A 23,000-nucleotide genomic window follows, 5' to 3' on the forward strand; every position below is an offset into this window, starting at 1 on the left:
CCTTAGTATACGCAATTCCCAAATATTCTACAAAAATGACCATATCCAAGTGCTCTCTTGTCAGAAAATGTTTTAAGTGTCATATTCTTCCTGGGGGTGTATAGGAACTGATTTTGTATATGATTTCATGTTGCTAAAATGCTGTCAGCTCCACTTTAAAATCACCATTTGCCTCATGGGGAAATCCCTGAGCAGTTTCCTTCCTCTCCGGCAACTGAGTAAGGAAGGAAGCCTGTATCTTTGTAGTGACTGAGTGTATTGATACACCATTCAAAGTGTAATGAATAACTTCACTATGCTCAAAGGGATATTCAATGTTTTTTTTTTACCCATCTGCCAATAGGTGCACTTCTTTGCGAGGCACTGGAAAACCTCCCTGGTCTTTGTGGTTGAATCGGTGTTTAAAATTCACTACTCAACTGAGGGATCTTACAGATAATTGTATGTGTGGGGTACAGAGATGAGGTAGTCATTCAAAAATCATGTTAAACAATATTATTGCACAGAGTGAGTCCATGCAACTTAATGTGTTAAGCAAGTGTTTACTCCTGAACTTATTTAGGCGTGCGATAACAAAGCAGTCGAATACCTATTGACTCAAGACATTTCAGCTTTTCATTTTTATTCATTTGTAAAAAGGTAAAAAAATCATTTTTCCATTTTGACATTATGGGGTATTGTGTGTAGGCCAGTGACACAAAAACTAAATGTAATACATTTGGAATTCTGGCTGTAACACAACAAAATGTGAATATTTTCTGAAGGCACCGTATATGCTATCAATAACCGTTTCACTAATCTCTGGTGATTAAAGGTAGAAGGATTATCTCCTGCACATTTTAAAATATATCACAGATGAAAACATGGTAGTAATATTTACTAAGAATACTACCAAAACATTTCTTATTCTATAATTTCTCTGAACTTCATTATGTAATAGGTTTCCAAATTGTTGGACGAAGTCTTAAATTAGACGATACTTGCACAATCAACACACATGAAATTGATCCAATAAAAACAATTCAATTATTGTCTTGAAGGAATTGCATTTGTTTAAAATGGCTTTGTTTCTATCTTATCGTCTCTAAGGAAATATCCTTCGGCATGGTGTTGTAAGTCATTTGTGAGTTCTGATGCATTTCTATCTTTCAAATTATACATACATTATATTAAAATGGGTTCGGTGGGGATTTGAGACTGAACATTAAAAAATGTGAGATTATGGGGAATATCAGAAGATTCACACACTAAAGAGATTATATTTACTGTGGGATTAGGACAAACCGGTGTCTGTTTTACCATATTTTCTCATTAATATGTTGTGTTATGCACCATAAATATAAAGAAAGAAGGAAGCTGGCATTTCGTCTGTACAAATACATCAGAGAACAGATAATATAAACCACATTTTTCGTTAATCAATTAAATTCCTATTAAATAAAGCTTTTTTGTCAATGAAGTAAATGTACAATTAACATATTGAATTGTGGTAAAAACGTAACATATTTATTTTTCATTTAAGACGATACTGTGACACACTTCACAGACTTTTCCAAGTTATCTACTATCCCACTATTATCTAAATATATTATATTTCCTGTATATATAAATATTTCTGTTAAGCAAAAAGCTTTTGTAAGCCCTGCAAAAATGCTGCACCCTGTCAATTGTCCTGTCAGTTGTCTAACTGGAACAATCACCCTCTGCAAACTCCTCCAAACACCGTTTCTACTGCGACATTATATATATTTACATCCCCTGACTGTTTCTTACCTCTGGTGACAGTTTTTAATCCATTACCATCAATGTCAGAAGACGACCAGACTAATTTCAAGGACTCACATATTCTTACTAATTCTGCTGCTTTTCCCCCATCTTTTCTGACAACTCAACAAAGGGCTCTTTTGAAAGCAATGACATGGATTTTCCTCATTATACCTATGTTGGGAAGGGGAGGGTTAAGCTCTTGTTGATGTAGTTTAAAATATTTCTGGGAACTGTGAAGAAAGGATGGGGGAATTATCCTGGATTGATTACGATATGGTCATACTTCTGATGATTTTATTAGAATGTCACTAGAGATAACAGTACAAATTGTATGCATGTAACTTCATTTCTTCGTTTGAGTTCAATTATTGTTGAGTTTTTTTTAAACAGATATTTAACTATGCTAATGCCGTAAGGTTGGTATATCAATTGAAGGGGAATGAAAAATGAAATGACAGTCTTTTAAACTAAAAACACACTGGGGGTAATTTATCATGTTGAGTGTACTGTCTCATTTATATGTATAGATGTATTACTGCTAAAAGTACATACAGACTTCTATTAATTGGACTCTAAAAATCTATTCTGTAGATATTGATTGTCCCAAGGCTGAAACATTTAATTTGTATGATATTAATTGATGGGTGTTATTTACTGCATTTTTAATACTTCATCCCTTTTAAAACTCAACACATTTTTCCTTTGATATGAAATGTAAAATACATTTGAATTATGAGTTATACATTCAGTCTAATTGAAGGAATATTTGGGAACATGTTTTCCTTCTCTAAACAATGTGTTATGTAGCAGAAATCATAGCTCCAACCAGAAAACCATACAGTTATTAGAATGGGGTTTCCCATTTGACTGGTATGATCTGTACATTAGGTGGTATTGCATGTACAAATATCAAACTAAAACAAAATGTTCTTTTTTTTAGGAGGAATGACTTGAATCATTCACTACCTTTTAGTAGGTAATCTCTCAGGTCATCTCTCAGGCTAAATCTGATATGAGGCATAAACCTTACCGTCAACTCTTAATTGATCCAGAACTCAAACTGCCATCTTTCAGATGACTGTAATTACCATATTACTACTGGTTAATGTTTTTTTATTTCATCAGTTTAATTGCTATATATTTTACTTATATTAAACTGCCCTAAAATCAGATAGGACGTGCCACCCTGAATGAACAATATATCCTCATCCAAATCATCAAGTTTTACAAGAAATTGATTAAACATCAATGCATGATGAAAATGTCTTATTCACAATAGCTAAACAATAACACAACCTAAATGTACGGGTAAAATGTTTCACACATACCAGTAAATTTAAACTTGAGAGGTTGAACTTGACTGGGGGAGGGTAGTAAGATATGAGCATGCCAAATATGGTCAACAAAGCAGTAGAGTAATCGCTGCATTTTTTCAAGAGCAGGAGCCGGCCCACAGGGAATAAAAGAAGGGGGGGCCAACAGACATCCACTCTGATTGGCTCACATTTTGAAATTCGCCCTAAGATTTTACACAATCACAAGGGCTTTTCACAAGGATAAACCTGCTTCTCTAATTCTAGTCTTCTGTTCCAGATTCTTTATTCCTTATTTTATTTTAATTCTTTTTTCTTGGGAGACAGAGCAGGATGTCTGGGGGGTAGGAATGTGTATGTGGCAGCAGGTAGCATTGGGCCAGTAACCGAAAGGTCACTGGTTCGAATCTCCATGCCTACTGTCTGTGCCCTTGAGCAAGGCACTTAACCCCAACTGCTCCTGTATGTCGCCCTGGATAAGAGTGTCTGCTAAAGGACTCAAATGTAAATGTTTACAGCTGAACCACTCTGGGCCGTCTGTTGACCGCAAACACCTGACAACTGTAGAATAGAGGAGTTATGTTTCAATAACTATTAACTGTTAGGAAAACAAGCACTGTTTAGTCAAATGGGTCACATTTATTAGATGACATTGCATTGGTATTGTTTACCAAGTCAGTAGAATGCTGGATTTCCCCTCACTTGACTGGTATGAATGAGTGAAAGGAAAATGGCTACCTCTCTACCGAATGAAGTGAAGGTCCCAGTGGGCAGGGATATCGTGTGTATACACGTGACATTGCGATTTGCTCGAGGGACTCCCCGTATGTGTACCTTCTGGACCACAAAATTGTCTATTGTACATGACCAGTGTTCAGAAATCCAGACACCACACAACGTGTATTGTGTGCAGCTCATGGAAAATCACCATCTTGGCCAGGCTTCCACCCACGGCTGCCTCCTTCCCGCCTCTCCCATCCCCGTCACCGCACAACATGCTGTCCCCCAGGGCAGGGCTTACCAGCAATTACATTTTGGAGATCTTGTCAAGGGTGCAGGGTCATTAAAACCATGGGAGCATGGCTCCAGCCTTTTGCTGTCCGTCTCTTTACTCAGCACTCTGTACCACTACGCCCCCACATAAAGATAATGCCTACAGTGTGAAGTAAAAATCACATGTTTGATCTGCCGTTTATAGGTTAAGGCTATTATAGTTAGTTGCCCCATTAACTGCTATGGAGTTTCCTTCTTATTTTACTCTTTAAATGTATCCAAAAATACAATACCCATCTTTAGGGTAGTGTCTAAAGGTACAGTAGCTGGTCTCCCAAGGTAGGGTGACTGTCAGGGACTTCTTAGTAATGAAATGATGTCAAACACGATGATTACATGGAATCTAGGTTCTAAGAATTGTAATGACATTAAACTATCAGAGCACATTCTATATTATTTACTGTCAAGGAAAATGTCCACACAAAGGGGACCAATGAGCGCTATGTTTAACACAATAGTTTGAATACCAATGGTTACTGTTGCCAGAGAGATGACGAGAGATTGACGCAAATAGGTATCCCAGTGGGAAAAAAGGAAAAGAGTTCACTGTTTCCCTCCACACATGTAATGATATAGCAACCCCTATTCTAAATTACGGGACTCTGTTTATATAAACAAACCAGCCCACTCCATGTTTATGATAACAACTTGCCCTGATATCAATTTATACAATATATGCATGACTCATTGTACTGATGCAAATATGTACTCCAGAATACAAATGTGTTCCTTATGATGACCTCAAAGGTTTGAAAACATGTGGGTGTAGACGTGATGAGGCTAAGGCAGCGTTTCCCAAACATGGTCCTGGGGAGCCAAGGAGGGCACATTTTGGTTTTTGCCCTAGCACTACACAGCTGATTCAAATAATCAACTAATCATCAAGCTTGAATCAGGTGTGTAGTGCTAGGGCAAAAAACAAAACGTGCTCCCCTTGGGGTCCCCAGGACTGAGTTTGGGAAAGGCTGGGGTAAGGAGTTCAAAAATAGGCAGACGACAATGCAATCTGCATCTGGAAAGTGTCAGTTAAGGAAAACTCGATGCATACCCTATACACAAGTCAACACCCACACACAGTTTCTCTCTCTCTCTCTCTTTCTTTCGCTCTCTTTTTTTCTGAATGAAACTCTTTCACACAGAGAGAGGACGACACACATCTCCAGAGCGGAGCGAGGCGAGCCCCGGACAGAGAGATGGCTAAAGTTCATCTTATTAACTGCTCACAAGCCTGTTCCCTCTCTTTCTTTCAAACACACACACACACACACACACACGCACACACACGCACGCAGCAGAGTGATTAAGGCTCCTGACGCAACCCAACCCAATCCCAGCCCCATAGTCCCTACAAAATTCAAATCTATCAACAAAAAAAAACGCCCCGAGTCCACGTTGACAAATTCTTTAACAAGCTGTGGTTGAAGGGAAGCTGGTTTTACTCTGACTCACCCCCTCCTTTCAAACAGTTTACTGGAAATAAAGGGTGAGGAGGAGGGAGGGGGCACTTTCAGAGAAGTCACGTGATGGGTCTGGACAAACCACAGCACAGAGAGCCTTTGAGTGGAGTGTAGTAGGCCAAGGAGAGGGGTGGGGGGGGGGGCACAAGCCCAGCCCAGCGCAGATGGCTCTTATTCACAGGAGATACGATCCTGGGAGTTGGCAATCAAGAATTCACAGCGCTGGTAAACCCCTTCCATGCCGGCCAAACACTTAAAAACACAAAACACTTCAGGGAAACCACTGAATCACCAGGCTACCTTTAATTATAGAATGGAAATACATATAACAAAACCTTTGGGGATGAGGATTCCAGAAACATAAGTATCATCCAAATGTTCCATTTTTGTATGATTTATTTTTTTGATGAATGCTGACATCAACGTCTGGACATGCTTAGTAAAGTCATGACTTCATCATTCTTGAATAGCCATCTTGAAGGGGGGAAAACCGTGTTCTTTTGCCGTCACTCAAGTGAGCTTGCTTGTGGCAGGAAGTTGGCATGTGCACGTTCTGAGAAATGCCACTGGGTTTAAGTCAAGCTCCTGGCACAATGACAACCCTATGACCTCAGAGTAAGAGAGGAGAGAGTCAGCATCTCCAACCTGTTGTGGAGCCCAAAGATACGTCACACTCATAAATCATCACTGTTTAACCATTTACTCTCCACAAACATACAAACTTAACACATCTGATCACACACTTTCTCTCCCATGTTGCCATTCAATCACCTCTTGATTTTCTATAATCGCTATTCTAACCTTGGTTAAAATAATGATGCAATATAAATCCACCAAAGCGAGATGTCGATAATCACCGTGATGTCTTCTCTATAAAATGTATAGCATAATGAGCATGTGATGCAATAAGCGTCGTCTCTCGCTCTCTCTCCCCCCCCCCCCCCCCCCCCGTTGTAGGTGATAGATGGAGAGGAAAGATAGGAAAGAAAGGCTTCCGACTCCTGCAGCTCCTCCGTGGTTAAGGAACCTGCTGCCTGATGCGGTCCCCCAACACACACCCAGTGAAAGATATCAGCAGAAAGAGACAGAAACAGAGAGGGAGAGAGAGAAAGGGAGGGATATCAACGGAAATAGAGAATGTGTGACGGAGACAAAGTGAGAGAGGGAGAGCGAGAGAGAGTGGTAGAGCCTCAGAACACTAATTCAGACCCAGCAGCCCTGAGGCAGCAGCCCTGAGGCAGCAGCTCTGTGGTTGGTGACATGTGTTTAACCCTTCCCTCAGAGGATGCGAAACAAACAACCAACAAGCTTTCCCTGATACCTCGGACACGTCAACCCTGCGGCGGAGAAAATGAAGAAGAAACGACAAGAGCAAATCAAAGTGACGAAGATGAATGCATCAACGGACGAATGGCTGCTCTCCACGATGGGACGTCACACATTCCCTCTCTTTCCTCTCCTGTCCCGCTCCTTCTCTCTTCCACTTCGTTGGTTCGTTCTGGTGGAGATCCGAGCGGGACTCATCGGTGTTGGATGATTTCAGACTCCAGACTCACACGTGGTCTGAGGGCCAAGGGAGGCTGCAGCAAGTGCCAAACTCTGCAGATGCCCATGGTATTAGTAATAAACTAAACATGACAGTATGTATTTTTGTGCCAGGGAGCACTCACCCACTATCAGTTCCACCAGTTTTTGTCATACCCTGCTGATTCACCGGATTAAAACACATCGAATCCACGTCAATGAACGTATTGGCACAAAGTAATCAATGTACAGTTTTGCCAGCCCGGGCCCTGAGTGTGAGCCTATAGAAATCTATTGAGACCAAATAAAGACTCATTAGGTTAGGTCAATACCTGCACGTAAAGGAGGACAGGGTCCTTTTTTTGGCACCAGCTTCTCCAAACCGTTTGCCTTACGACAATAACTGCCTAAAGACCTCAAACTCAAATCTGGACCAGTAAGCCAGTTCCACTGCATTTTTTCATTGTTCCCCTCTAATCAGAGACTGATTTAGACCTGGGACACCAAGTGTGTGCAATTGATTATCAGGTAGAACAGAAAACAAACAGGCTCCGGACCTAGTAGGGTAAGAGTTGGCCTAAAGGCTGGTTTATACTTTGTCTATCGACATGTCTGTAGACAATTAGAATGCACAACAACATTTCATTTATACTCCAGTGGAATGTCTGTAGACCGCCTCTACGAATGTCGGTTTCCTTGTCGCAGACAGATGAAAAAAGTTAAACTTTGACCCTGTCGCTGCATCAGTTGTCATGATTACCTGACTGAGCCAGCAACAAGACAGTGCCAAAGTTCTAAAATGATCCAGTAGAATGCCCTACTTTTATTTCATCACAACCGTAAGCTATTTTCTGTAATTAGCACGCCATTAACTTGTAAATAATTATCTTGCTGTGAGCTTATTTTCTGTAATAATGAATATAAATGTGCTAAAGTTAAGACATTGTCAGCTATGATATGGTCATTATTTAAACTGGCTATACAGCTAATGTTAGCTAGCTAGCTAAACTCATTTTTAAACGGATGGGTTTATTGGGGTTAAAATACACCAGTTATGCAATTTTGGACCACCAGTCTGCTGATGTCGTGCAGCCTGTCATTTTTGTGTTCATACTTTTTCATAGCAATAGCAATAGAATGTTCGTGATGTCACTGCGACAACTATCTACAGACATGTCGATAGACAAAGTATAAACCAGCCTTGTCTGTTTGATCTGTATTGTGTTGGAAAGCAGATGCACTCAGAGAAGACAGGTTAAGATTAGGAAGGCACAAAGCAATTAACACCAGTCTCAATGTCAACAGTGAAGAGGCAACTCTGGGATACTGGCCTTCTAGGTACAGTTCCTCTGTCCAGTGTCTGTGTTCTTTTGCCCATCTTAATCTTTTCTTTTCATTGGCCAGTCTGAGATATGGCAGCATCCCGGAGTCGCCTCTTCACTGTTGGCATTGAGACTGGTGTTTTGCGGGTACTATTAATGAAGCTGCTGGTCAAGGACTTGTGAGAAGTCTGTTTCTCAAACTAGAACCTAATGTACTTGCCCTCTTGCTCAGTTGTGCACCGGGGCCTCCCACTCCTCTTTCTATTCTGGTTAGAGACAGTTTGCGCTGTTCTGTGAATGGAGTTGTACAGTGTTGTACAAGATCTTCCGTTTCTTGGCAATTTTTCGCGTGGAATGGCCTTAATTTTTCAGAACAAAAATAGACTGACGAGTTTCAGAAGAAAGTTCTTTGTTTCTGGCCATTTTGAGCCTGTAATCGAACACACAAATGCTGACGCTTCAGATTCTCAACTAGTCTAATTTTATTGCTTCTTTAATCAGTACACCAGTTGTCAGCTGTGCTAACATAATTGCAAAAGGTTTTTCTAATGATCAATTAGCCTTTTAAAATAATCAACTTGGATTAGCTAACACAACGTGCCATTGGAACACAGGAGTGATGGTTGCTGATGATGGCCTCTGTATTCCTATATTCCATTAAAAATCAGCCGTTTCCAGCTACAATAGTCATTTACAACATTAACAACGTCTACACCGTATTTATGATACATTTCTGTTATTTTAATGGACAAAAAATGTGCTTTTCTTTAAAAAACAAGGACATTTCTAAGTGACCCCAAACTTTTGAACGGTAGTGTACATCTAAGAGTTTTCAGCTGGCTACAACACATGTATACACTCTGAACGTTTAGGTTTCACCAAAGTTGCACAAAGGTTGATACAAACTGACGAGAGAAGGCAGAAGAAACAGAGTGAGACCTGGAGGACAGTTGTGCCAAAACAGGTAGAGCATGAGCAGCGAGAAGAGAAAGAGGGAGAAGAAGAGAGAGCACAGACACAGAGACAGACAGACAGACAGACAGACAGACAGACAGACAGACAGACAGACAGACAGACAGACAGACAGACAGACAGACAGACAGACAGACAGACAGACAGACAGACAGACAGACAGACAGACAGACAGACAGACAGACAGACAGACAGACAGACAGACAGACAGACAGACAGACAGACAGACAGACAGACAGACAGACAGACAGACAGACAGACAGACAGACAGACAGACAGACAGACAGACAGACAGACAGACAGACAGACAGACAGACAGAAAGGGTGTGTGCCACCTTTGCGGTCTATGTCAGAGAAGACAAAGACAGAAAGGGAAAGAGAAGAGCAGAAAGATAACGTTACGTGTTAAGGGGGAGAGACCGAGGGAAGACAACAAATACAGATTGAGGTTGGAATAAGGATGAGAGGTTACCTGTGTCTCGGCCTGCTCCAGCAACTTAAAACTTGTCATAGTCTTTATCACCAGGGTCTGCTCCAGACAGCCTCGCTGTCTACGCCATGAAGTAAGGGAGCAGCTCTCTGATGGCAGTGCGCACACACACACTCGTGCACACACACACACACACACACACACACGAGAAAAGGCCATACGTGAGAAAGGAACAGCAACATTACACCATGTACAACACATACACCTACAACACTGGCAGTAATTCTCACATGATTTTAAAAATCTCTAACAAAATTCCACTGTTTTTCACAGGCTTTCAGTTATAAGCTGGCATCACTCTATGATTTCTGGAGCCGAATTATGAAGAAAAAAACGGAAGAGATTGGAGTGAAACAAATCCTCATCCCAGGTAGGTTCAGTGGGTTCATACCTCCAGGAACATGGGGATGAGGGAGCGAGCGCAGAGCAATAGACTTAATTAATACAATGAAAAACCTTCAGAGAAGCTGAGTGCTTTGGAATGGCTCATAGCTCATTATGGTAATGTTTCCAGGCACAGAAAAACCTGTTAGAAGATAGGTGAGGAGGGAAGTTTTGGGGTGAGGTGGTGAAGGAGGGGAGGATGGAGGGAAGTTTTGGGTTGATGGAGGGGAGGAGAGAGGTTATTGGGTGAGGAGGAGAGGAGGGATGTTTTGGGGTGAGGTGAGGAAGGAGGGGAGGAGGGAGGGAAGTTTTGGTTTGATGGAGGGGAGGAAAGAAGTTATGTGGTGAGGTGGGTGAGTAGGAGAGGGGGGGGCGTTTTGGGGTGAGGGGGAGAGGGAGGGGTCGGGTATGGGAGGGGAAGGACGGTTGGGGTGTCGGAGAGAGAGGATGGGGAGAAGGAGTGGTGAGGGGGTACTTAATCTGGACATCTTGTTCCATGTCAACACAGCAGTCGTTGATGAAACCTGCCAGTTTGCCCATAATTCAGACATGCCCTAATCTCCAGGGCAGCTGTCTCATTCACTGTACTACTGTGTGTGTGTGTTTTATGTGTGCCAACCTTCTGCCACCTGCAGCGTTTTTTTTTTAAAGTGGACACACCACTGTGCCCTTACCGCATAATTACTCTCTGGTGTGAGCATGGCTTGCCAGCTAAACAAACCATGAGCCATCTGTACTGAAATTTGGTAAAATAGAAGAGGAATGAATGGGGAAATCACATTTATCCTGGCGTAACTAAAACTATCGTTGTAGAATACACCTGACTGAGCCCTCAGCACTGGAGGGCACTCAACTCTTAATGAGGTGTTATGAAGTTCACACACACACAAACACACACACTACAGGTGATGATGATAAGCCTCTGGTACAAAGCTACAGGTGGTGTAGTTTTCGGTTGAGGTGAGATGGGGTGGGCCTTGCATCCTGTCTCTCCAGCAGGCCTGGTCTGGCGACGTGGATGTACCCACCCACACACTTCCTGATCCAGCTACCCATCCATACACTTCCTGATCCAGCTACCCACCCACACACTTCCTGATCCAGCTACCCACACACACACTTCCTGATCCAGCTACCCACCCACACACTTCCTGATCCAGCTACCCACCCACACACTTCCTGATCCAGCTACCCACCCACACACTTCCTGATCCAGCTACCCACCCACACACTTCCTTATTCAGCTACCCACCCATACACTTCCTGATCCAGCTACCCACCCACACACACAGAAGATCGAGTAGACTAGCATCACCACAGAATACACGATCAAGCTTCTGTATAGGTCCAGTCCAATGTTCAAATGTGATGCTCTGATAGTCAAATGTAATGTACAGTATCTGTGAATACACTACAACTCATTCATATCCAATCTTATGACGTGTGTGTCTGTGTTCCTGTGTTAAGATATTGTGACACAAACAATAAGGAAGTCACAAGCTCTCTGTCCCTCTGAGTAGAGTACAAGGGGCCCGGTAAAGGGCAGCCAGCCCAGCGGAAAGCAACTCTGTTGAGGGGAAAGGCAGCAGCAGTAGTAGTAGTAGTAGTAGTAGTAGTAGTAGTAGTAGTAGTAGTAGTGGTAGTGGTAGTAGTAGTGGTAGTGGTAGTAGTGGTAGTAGTAGTGGTGGTAGTGGTAGTAGTAGTGGTGGTAGTGGTAGTAGTAGTAGTAGTGGTAGTAGTAGTAGTAGTGGTAGTAGTAGTAGTAGTGGTAGTAGTAGTGGTGGTAGTGGTGGTAGTAGTAGTGGTGGTTGTGGTGGTGGTAGTAGTAGTAGTGGTGGTGGTGGTGGTGGTAGTGGTGGTAGTAGTAGTGGTAGTAGTAGTGGTAGTAGTAGTAGTGGTAGTGGTAGAAGTAGTAATAGTGGTAGTAGTAGCAGTAGTGGTAGTAGTAGTGGTAGTAGTGGTAGTAAATGTACTCTGTTCCCAACGGCCAGTAACATGTGAAATGTGCTCTAGACCAGAGTAAGATAACAGCTTAAATTTCTAATGTTATGTCAGCTTAGATCAAAATGAAAAAGACCTCAGTTCACCACAGGTCATAGAGATGAGTTCTCTATTCTCAGAGGTCTCTGTCTGTTAACCAGCAGTGTTTCTCAGTAGATACAGTTATACTCTGAGAGGGAAGCGCTGAAAAAGGGCCTGACGCTGCATGGCTGCCGGTAAAAGAGCTGTGAGAGCTGAGAATTCAGGAACAGTACTGCTGATCATCAGTGGGAAACTGATACCATAGAAATATCATCTCATTGTAGTTTTGTGGCTGATACAATTAGAGATATGTCTGAGTCATTGTAGTGGTCAACACAGCCACAAGGCCTCCAGAGTCAGAATGCATCCAGAATAACTGGGTATAACCCTCTACCTGTGCCAGGAGCTGGCTCTTGTTACAGTGTTACTGTATGTGCGACAGTGGCGTGTGTGTGACAGTGGTGTGTGCATTTGGTGTGTGTGTGACAGTGATGAAGGATTGTCAACTGTCAGTCTCAGGTCCCCAGTACCTAAGCACATGGCTAGGTTAAACCACATTAAGTTTTTAGGGGAATTCACCGTGAAAGGCTGGGGTTTTCCAATCAATCAGAGGTTAGTTATTATTGCTAAAAATGGTAAATTAAATGTTTGATATTTCTCAACCCCTACCAATACTGATAGTCCAGTATACTGTGTGTCAATGTGCCATGGACTGTCCAGTAAACTGTGTGTCTATGTGCCATGGACTGTCCAGTAAACTGTGTGTCTATGTGCCATGGACTGTCCAGTAAACTGTGTGTCTATGTGCCATGGACTGTCCAGTAGACTGTGTGTATTTTCCATGGACTGTCCAGTAGACAATGTGTCTATGTGCCATGGACTGTCCAGTAGACTGTGTGTCTATGTGCCATGGACTGTCTAGTAGACTGTGTGTCTATGTGCCATGGACTGTCCAGTAGACTGTGTGTATTTTCCATGGACTGTCCAGTAGACTGTGTGTCTATGTGACATGGACTGTCCAGTAGACTGTGTGTTAACCGTGTGTAGGCTACAAGTATAGTTACAGTAGACTCATCCACATGCAGGCTTCCAGACGGACCTTGACAACGATGGTCCAGAGAGAGATGCCTCACTGTACAGCTGCTGCTGCTGCCCCCATGATCTTCTCTGGGTAGGGGGGCTCCGGGAAGTCCACTGAACTACATTCATATGCTGCAAGGATCACTGAAGCTATGTGTGGACCCTAAGAGACAGAGAGGGAGAGGGAGAGAAGGGGAGAGAGAGAGAGAGAGAGAGAGAGAGAGAGAGAGAGAGAGAGAGAGAGAGAAAGAGAGAGAGAAAAGGGGAGGGAGAGAGAGAGAGAGGGAGAGGGAGGGAGAGAGAAGGGGAGGGAGAGAGTGAGAGAAGGGGAGGGAGAGGGGTTGAAAGAGAGGAAGTGGAAAGTGGGAGGTCAGTTGAACATCAACAGCATTGTTGGATTTTATGACTCAATGGAAGCTTTCAGGAAGACCCCTGGCATCATTTGCATTAAAAGAGGGGAGGCTCTTATGGAAATAAATTGTATGAAAAATTGGTGTAGACCTATGCATAATAGTACCTATATGAATGGTCATGACAACTTTATTTTCTTTGTAAAACTACTCCTCTGCCTTTCTTTGTATGATCAAAACATCATTTGCATGGCTTGCCGGTCTTCTCTTTACTTTCCAGCCATTCGTTCCATATGATTCAGATGGGGGATTTACAAATCAGGTCTGAGTAATAAGGGATAAAGGGCAAACGACTGCAGAGAAACCTCCATGTAAAAGATAAGTGAATACAAGCTGCGTGTTGTGGTAAAACAGAGGTGAGGGACAAAGGGGTTGAGTCCTAGAGCAAAAAATGTGTCATAACTCTTTTACTGAAACATCAAAGTCCCGAAACGAAAGCTCGGGACAAGAAACCGTCACACACACACACGCACACACACACACACCCACACACACCTGCACCTGTGACGAAGCGCGCCAAAGACAGAAGACTGTGACTTCAGAGAACATCACTAGTGTGGTCTGATAACATTTCCTCCCCATGGCCCCTTTGGTGACACTAATAGAACCAATACTGAAATGACGTGGCAGCAACGAAGCGCCGGTCGGTTGACCCATATAAGGGGTGGAATCTGCAGACCTACTGAAGTGTGTATCTGTGATGTGTGTGTGTGTGTGTGTATCTGTGAAGTGTGTGTGTGTGTGCATCTGTGAAGTGTGTGTGTGTGTATCTGTGAAGCATGCATCTGTGAAGTGTGTGTGTGCGCATCTGTGAAGTGAGTGTGTGCATCTGTGAAGCATGCATCTATGAAATGTGTGTAACTGGCACATTGATGCCACATAATGACAATGAAGGGAATGAAAAGGAGAAGAATCTTCATTCAATTAATCTTATTTTATTCCCATGTCTTTTGTGTAAGCAGCCGTCCGTGAGACATACAGAGTAGACGGGTTGCTGATAGGCAGGTGCATGAGCCCAGCATGCCTTTGCTCTGAGGAGCCTCTTTGATATCGTGCCGTCCTGTTTACATTCTTGCTTGTTGTTTATTTACTCTTTTAATTATGCTCCCAGTGAGAGAATGGAGGGAGAGGAGGGTGGAGGAAGGATAGGAGGGTTGAGGAGGGGAGAAGAGGGTGGATGAGGGTGGAGTCCTTCTTTGATGTGTGGTGGCACTGGTGAAAGTTTGGCTGAACAGACTAAGAGCTTATGCTCCCTCAACAAGATCAGACAAGATGGCACTCAATATCACATCTGTCAGAGCTAAGAAAGAGACACTCCTAGACCACACACAAATGCATACGGTAGAAGAGCACACAAACTGACACACCCACAAACACACAGATATGTTTGTTTTACTATCCTTGTAGGGACCAAACACTTGATTCATATTCAAAATCATATTATCCCTAACATCTAACCCTAACCTTAACCCCTAACCCTAATTGTAACCCTAACCGCTAAGCCTAAAATAGCTTTTTTCTTGTGGGGGCGGGAAACAATTTCCTTGTTTTACTATCCTTGTGAGGCCTTCTGGTCCCCACAAGGATAGTAAAACAAAAAGCACACACACTTTGAAACCCATCAACGAAAGCACACATTCTGTCCACACACGTATCAAAATACGAAACAGACATGCTCATACAGTTCTCAGAAATTAGTAAACTTAAAAACAGGGCGTTTCATAAATTACCCATACAACTAACCTTTTAACGGTTATAGCAAGGGAAGCTCTGAAAAAGGGTGCCAGTGTTGGTGAGGACATACTGTACGTAGGAGTGGTGAGCTTAGTGACGCATGTTCTACTCCACTCACAGGGCAGTCCATCATTACACAATATTACGCCATGGCATGCATATTTTCTCTCTCTCTCGTTAGGTGGGGCAAGAATTACATTAGGAACCAGGACAGCAAGGACAGGATAGGGCTGTGCAGTGAAGCAACAGCCTGTACATTCAGCAGGGAGAAATGTGTGTGTGTGTGTGTGTACACTCAGGATGGAGAAATGTTCTTACTATGGTCTTCTCTGGGGCAGGTGCACTCCCCTGCATGACTCAATACCCTATCACTCATCTAGGATGTTGACTGAGAGAGAACACTTCTGGCGTGGGTTTATAATTTTGATTCACTATAATCCTAGAATTTAAAAAAATTTCACTTCATTATTAGCTAGCTGCTATCGAGTGGCTATAGTGGCTAACCACCGCACTGAGGCTAGGTAACACAGTCACCACCGATAAATCCATGATAATTGAACATTTCAATAAACATTTCTCTACGGCTGGCCATGCTTTCCTCCTGGCTACCCCAACCCCGGCCAACAGCTCCGTCCCCACGCAGCTACTTGCCCAAGCCTCCCCATCTTCTCCTTCTCCCAAATCCAGATAGCAGATGTTCTGAAAGAGCTGCAAAACCTGGACCCGTACAAATCAGCTGGGCTAGACAATCTGAACCCTCTCTTTCTAAAATTATACACTGCCGTTGTTGCAACCCCTATTACCAGTCTGTTCAACCTCTCTTTCGTATCGCCTGAGATCCTTAAAGATTGGAAAGCTGCCGCGGTCATCCCCCTCTTCAAAGGGGGTGACACTCTAGACCCAAACTGTTATAGACCTATATCCATCTTGCCCTGCCTCTCTAAAGTCTTCGAAAGCCAAGTTAATAAACAGATCACTGACCATTTCGAATCCCACCGTACCTTCTCCCCTGTGCAATCCGGTTTCCGAGTTGGTCAGGGGTGCACCTCAGCCACGCTCAAGGTACTAAACGATATCATATCCGCCATCGATAAAGACAGAACTGTGCAGCCGTCTTCATCGACCAGGCCAAGGCTTTCAACTCTGTCAATCACCGTATTCTTATCGGCAGACTCAACAGCCTTGGTTTCTCAAATGACTGCCTCGCCTGGTTAACCAACTACTTTGCAGACAGAGTTCAGTGTGTCAAATCGGAAGGCCTGTTGTCCGGACCTTTTGCAGTCTCTATGGGGGTACCACAGGGTTAAATTCTTGGGCCGACTCTTTTCTCTGTATATATCAATGATGTCGCTCTTGCTGCGGGTGATTCCCTGATCCACCTCTACGCAGACGACACCATTCTGTATACATATAGCCCTTCTTTGGACACTATTAACCTCTAGCGTCGAGCAATCCCGTATTCGGGAGCGTAATTATAGCCTCAAGCTCATTACCATAACGCAACGTTAACTATTCATGAAAATCGCAAATGAAATGAAAGAAATATATTCACTCACAAGCTTAGCCTTTCATCTCTGTCATCTCAACACTGTCATCTCAGATTTAAAAAATATGCTTTTCAACCATAGCTACACAAGCATTTGTGTAAGAGTATTGATAGCTAGCATAGCATTAAGCCTAGCATTCAGCAGGCAACATTTTCACAAAAACAAGAAAAGCATTCAAATAAAATCATTTACCTTTGAAGAACTTCGGATGTTTTCAATGAGGAGACTCTTAGTTAGATAGCAAATGTTCATTTTTCCCAAAAATATTATTTGTGTAGGAGAAATCGCTCCGTTTTGTTCATCACGTTTGGCTAAGAAAAAAATCAGAAAATGCAGTCTCTACAACACCAAACTTTTTACCAAATTAACCCCATATTATCGACAGAAACATGGCAAACGTTATTTAGAATCAATCCTCAAGGTGTTTTTCACATATCTATTCGATGATAAATCATTCGTGGCAGCTGTGTTTCTCCTCGAAGCAAACGAAAAATACACGCAGCTGGAGATTACGCAATAATTGCAACGGAGGACACCAAGCGGCCACCTGGTAGATGTAGTCTCTTAAGGTCAATCTTCCAATGATTTGCCTACAAATACGTCACAATGCTGTCGACACCTTGGGGAAACGACAGAAAGTCTAAGCTCATTCGTGACCCATACACAGCCATATAAGGAGACATTGGAACACAGCGCATTCAAAATCTGGGGCACTTCCTGTTTGAAATTTCATCTTGGTTTCGCCTGTAGCATTAGTTCTGTGGCACTCACAGACAATATCTTTGCAGTTTTGGAAACGTCAGAGTGCTTTCTTTCCAAAGCTGTCAATTATATGCATAGTCGAGCATCTTTTTGTGACAAAATATCTTGTTTAAAACGGGAACGTTTTTAAATCCAAACAATAAAAGAGCGCCCCCTATATCCAAGCAGTTAACTAACCTCCAAACGAGCTTCAATGCCATACAACACTCCTTCCGTGGCCTCCAAATGCTCTTAAATGCTAGTAGAACCAAATGCATGCTTTTCAACCGTTCGCTGCCCGCACCTGCCCGCCCGACTAGCATCACTACCCTAGACAGTTCTGACCTAGAATATGTGGACAAATACCTAGGTGTCTGGCTAGACTGTTAACTCCCGTTAGCGGGAACATTTTCGTCAACATCCGCTGAATTACTAAAATTATTTAATTTTCATGAAATCACAAGTGCAATATAGAAAAACACGGCGTAGCTTGTTGTTAATCCACCTGTGTCAGATGTCCAAAACACTTTTCGGCGAAAGCATACCAAGCGTTTATGTAAGGACATCTCTCTCAGCAGACAAAACATTACAAACAGCTAGCAGCCAAGTAGATTGGTCACGAAAGTCAGAAAAGCAATAAAATGAATCACTTACCTTTGATGTTCTTCGGATGTTTGTACTCACGAGACTCCCAGTTACACAATAAATGTTCCTTTTGTTCCATAAAGATTATTTTATATTCAAAATACCTCCATTTGGTTGGCGCGTTATGTTCAGAAATCCACAGGCTCGAGCGGGCACGATGGGCCAGATGAAAATTCCAAATAGTATCCGTAAAGTTCGAAGAAACATGTAAAACGCTTTTTATAATCAATCCTCAGGTTGTTTTTACAATATATAATCGATAATATTTCAAGCGGACTGTAGGTTCTTCAATGGGAGAGAGAGAAAATGTCTGATCCAAGCTGTTGCGCATGCAAAACACTTCTGGCACCAATGACGCGATGTGATCTTTCTCGCTCATTTTTCAAAATAAAAGCCTGAAACTATGTCTGAAGACTGTTCACACCATGTGGAAGCCATAGGAAAAGGAATCTGGTTGATATCCCTTTAAAAATGGAGCAGAGAGCTTTCATGAAAAACAGCACTTCCGGGTTGGATTTTCCTCAGGTTTCCGCCTGCAATATCAATTCTGTTATACTCACAGACAATATTCTGACAGTTATGGAAACTTTAGAGTGTTTCCTATCCTAATCTGACAAGTATATGCATATTCTAGATTCTGGGCCTGAGAAATAGGCAGTTTCATTTGGGTACATTTTTCATCCAAACATCAAAATACTGTCCCCTACATTCAACAGGATATTAACTCTCCTTCCAGACTCATATTAAACATCTCCAATCCAAAATCAAATCTAGAATCAGCTTCCTATTTTGCAACAAAGCCTCCTTCACTCACACTGCCAAACTTACAGTAGTAAAACTTGACTATCCTACTGATCCTCGACTTCGGGGATGTCATCTACAAAATAGCTTCCAATACTCTACTCAGCAAACTGGATGCAGTCTATCACAGTGCCATCCGTTTTGTTACCAAAGCACCTTATACCACCCACCACTGCGACCTGTATGCTCTAGTCGGCTGACCCTCAATACATATTCGCCGCCAGACCCACTAGCTCCAGGTCATCTATAAGTCTATGCTAGGTAAAGCTTTGCCTTATCTCAGCTCACTGGTCAATATAACAACACCCACCCGTGGCACGCGCTCCGGTAGGTATATTTCACTGGTCATCCCCAAAGCCAACACCTCTTTGGCCGCCTTTCCTTCCAGTTCTCTGCTGCCAATGACTGGAACGAATTTCAAAAATCGCTGAAGCTAGAGACTTATATTTCCCTCACTAACTTTAAACATCAGCTATCTGAGCAGCGAACCGATCGCTGCAGCTGTACATTGTCCATCTGTAAATAGCCCACCCAATCTACCTACCTCATCCCCATATTGTTTTTTTGCACACCAGTATTTCTACTTGCACATCATCATCTGCACATCTATCACTCCAGTGTTAATATGCTAAATTGTAATTACTTTGCTACTGTGGCCTATTTATTGCCTTACCTCCTCACGCCATTTGCACACACTGTATATAGACTTAATTTTTTTCTATTGTGTTATTGACTGTACGCTTGTTTATTCCATGTGTAACTCTGTGTTGTTGTTTGTGTCGCACTGCTTTGCTTTATCTTGGCCAGGTCGCAGTTGTAAATGAGAACTTGTTCTCAACTAGCCTACCTGGTTAAATAAAGGTTAAAAAAAATAACAATAATTACTCAGAAGCTTCACTGGATACTGCAATATCCCCAAAACACAACACAGGAAACTTCCAAGACTGACGAGTCTACTGTAAGCCTACTCCTGTAAGCCTACACCTTCACTGACATGTTCAACCTCTCCCTGACAGAGTCTGTAATACCTACATGTTTCAAGCAGACCTTCATAGTCCCTGTGCTCAAGGAAGCGAAGTAGCACTCAGGTCGGTAGCCATGAAGTGCTTTGAAAGGCTGGTCGTGGCTCACATCAACAGCATCCTCCCGGATACCCTAGACCTACTCCAATTTGCATACGGCCCCAACAGATCCACAGATGACGCAGTCTCAATCGCACTCCACACTGCCCTTTCCCACCTGGACAAAAGGAACACCTATGTGAGAATTCTGTTCATTGACTACAGCGCAACGTTCAACACCATAGCGCACACGAAGCTCATCACCAAGCTAAGGACCCTGGGACTAAACACCTCCCTCTGCAACTGGATCCTGGAACAAAAGGCCCCTTAACTTCTTGGATATAGGGGGCGTTCTTTTAATTTATGGATAAAAAAACGTTTAAAAAAAACGTATTAAGCGCAATATTTTGTCACGAAAAGATGCTTGACTATGCATATAATGCATATAATTGACAGCTTTGGAAAGAAAACACTCTGACATTTCCAAAACTGCAAAGATATTATCTGTGAGTGCCACAGAACTCATGCTACAGGCGAAACCAAGATGAAACTTCAAACAGGGAATGAGCAGAATTTTTGAGGCTCTGTTTTCCATTGTCTCCTTATATGGCTGTGAATGTGCCATGAACGAGCCTAAGCTTTCTGCCGTTTGCCCAAGGTGTCTGCAGCATTGTGACGTATTTGTAGGCATATCATTGGAAGATTGGCCATAAGAGACTACATTTACCAGGGGTCCGCCCGGTGTCCTTTGTCTAAATTGGTGCGTAATCTTCAGCTGCAGGCATTTTCCCATGGGATTCAGAGGAGAAAGCACACTTCCACGAACGATATATCATCGATATCTCATCGAAGAGATATGTGAAAAACACCTTGAGGATTGATTCTAAACAACGTTTACCATGTTTCAGTCGATATTATGGAGTTAATTTGGAAAAAAGTTCGGCGTTTTGATGACTGAATTTTCTGTTTTTTTTGGTAGCCAAACGTGATGTAGAAAACGGAGCGATTTCTCCTACACAAAGAATCTTTTTGGACAGACTGAACATTTGCTATCTAACTGAGAGTCTCCTCATTGAAAACATCCAAAGTTCTTCAAAGGTAAATGATTTTATTTGAATGCTTTTCTTGTTTTTGTGAAAATGTTGCCCACTCAATGCTAACGCTAAATGCTACGCTAGCTATCAATACTGTTACACAAATGCTTGTTTTGCTATGGTTGAAAAGCATATTTAGAAAATCTGTGTTGTTAACAAAAGGCTAAGCTTGAGAGGTAGCATATTTATTTCATTTCATTTGCGATTTTCATGAATAGTTAACGTTGTGTTATGCTAATGAAATGCGGGGATAATTACACTCCTGGATACAGGTTTTTTTCGTAGCTAAACGTGATGAACAAAACGGAGCCATTTGTCCTAAACAAATAATCTTTTTAGAAAAACTGAACATTTGCTATCTAACTGAGAGTCTCCTCATTGAAAACATCTGAAGTTCTTCAAAGGTAAATGATTTTATTTGAATGCTTTTCTTGTTTTTGTGAAAATGTTGCATGCTGAATGCTACGCTAAATGCTACGCTAGCTATCAATAATCTTACACAAATGCTTGTTTTGCTATGGTTGAAAAGCATATTTTGAAAATCTGAGATGACAGTGTTGTTAACAAAAGGCTAAGCTTGAGAGCTAGCATATTTATTTAATTTCATTTGCGATTTTCATGAATAGTTAACGTTGCGTTATGGTAATGAGCTTGAGGCTGTATTCACGATCCCGGATCCGGGATGGCTAGAATCAAGATTAACAGATTCTATCCACAAGCCATAAATCTGCTGAACAATTAATCCAATGGCCACCGGACTATTTACATTGACAACCCCCCCTCTACATTTGTTTTGTACACTGCTGCTACTCGCTGTTTATTATCTATGCATAGTCAATTCATCCCTACCTACATGTACAAATGACCTTATTGACTCAGCACCGGTACCCCCTGTATATAGCCTCGTTATTGTTATTGTGTTACTTTTTATTATTTTTTACTTTAGTTTATTTGGTAAATATTTTCTTAACTCTTCTTGAACTGCACTGTTGGTTAAGGGCTTGTAAGAAAGCATTTCACAGTAAGGTCTACACTTGAGGTATTCGGCGCATGTGACAAATAGACAGGCAGTCCAATAGTTTTTTTTCCACTAATTGGTCTTTTGACCAATCACATTAGATATTTTCACATCAGCTCTTTTTCAGAGCTGATCTTATTGGTCAAAAGACCAAATAGGGAAAAAAATATCAGAATTGGCCTGCCTGTCTAAACTCTCATTGCTGAAAGGGTCATTTTAAGGCATTGGAAAAGGAGCAGCCACCCTCATTTTCAGAAGTGGTCAATGAATACTGTACATTTTCTTAAACTATTGCAAATGGAAATAGAAATTCAAAGGAATACGAAACGATATGGGTAAAGTTTGAAGCTTCTGTCGTCGAAGGAATGAAAACAGGGGGAAATGTACTGTATGTCAATTATAATACAGTATGTAATTAATAATCAAATCAAATTGGATTGTATTTGTCACATGCGGTGTAGACTTTACCGTGAAATGCTTACTTGCCCTTCCCAATGATGCAGAGCAAAACATTTATAATAATAGTAACACAAGATGAATAAAACACACAATAATGAAGCTATAT

General features: G+C 42.1%; 2 long non-coding RNA genes across 3 annotated transcripts in view; both read right to left on the reverse strand.

Annotated features, from left to right (window-relative positions):
- The window catches only part of LOC109891808 (uncharacterized), a 62,968-nt gene extending 51,006 nt beyond the window's left edge, over nt 1–11,962 (reverse strand). For both annotated transcript variants that reach the window (XR_004210290.1, XR_004210289.1), the window contains exon 1: nt 9,881–11,962. This is a non-coding gene — a long non-coding RNA (uncharacterized LOC109891808). The remainder of the gene's footprint in view (nt 1–9,880) is intronic.
- LOC109887587 (uncharacterized) lies at nt 5,875–8,489 on the reverse strand. The gene is made up of 2 exons (XR_004210291.1): nt 6,392–8,489; nt 5,875–6,192 (listed from the first exon to the last, which is right to left on the reverse strand). It is a non-coding gene; the product is annotated as an uncharacterized LOC109887587 (long non-coding RNA).
- Nucleotides 11,963–23,000: the final 11,038 nt, after the last annotated feature.

Source organism: Oncorhynchus kisutch, linkage group LG6 (assembly GCF_002021735.2).
Source record: "Oncorhynchus kisutch isolate 150728-3 linkage group LG6, Okis_V2, whole genome shotgun sequence".
Taxonomy (NCBI): domain Eukaryota; kingdom Metazoa; phylum Chordata; class Actinopteri; order Salmoniformes; family Salmonidae; genus Oncorhynchus; species Oncorhynchus kisutch.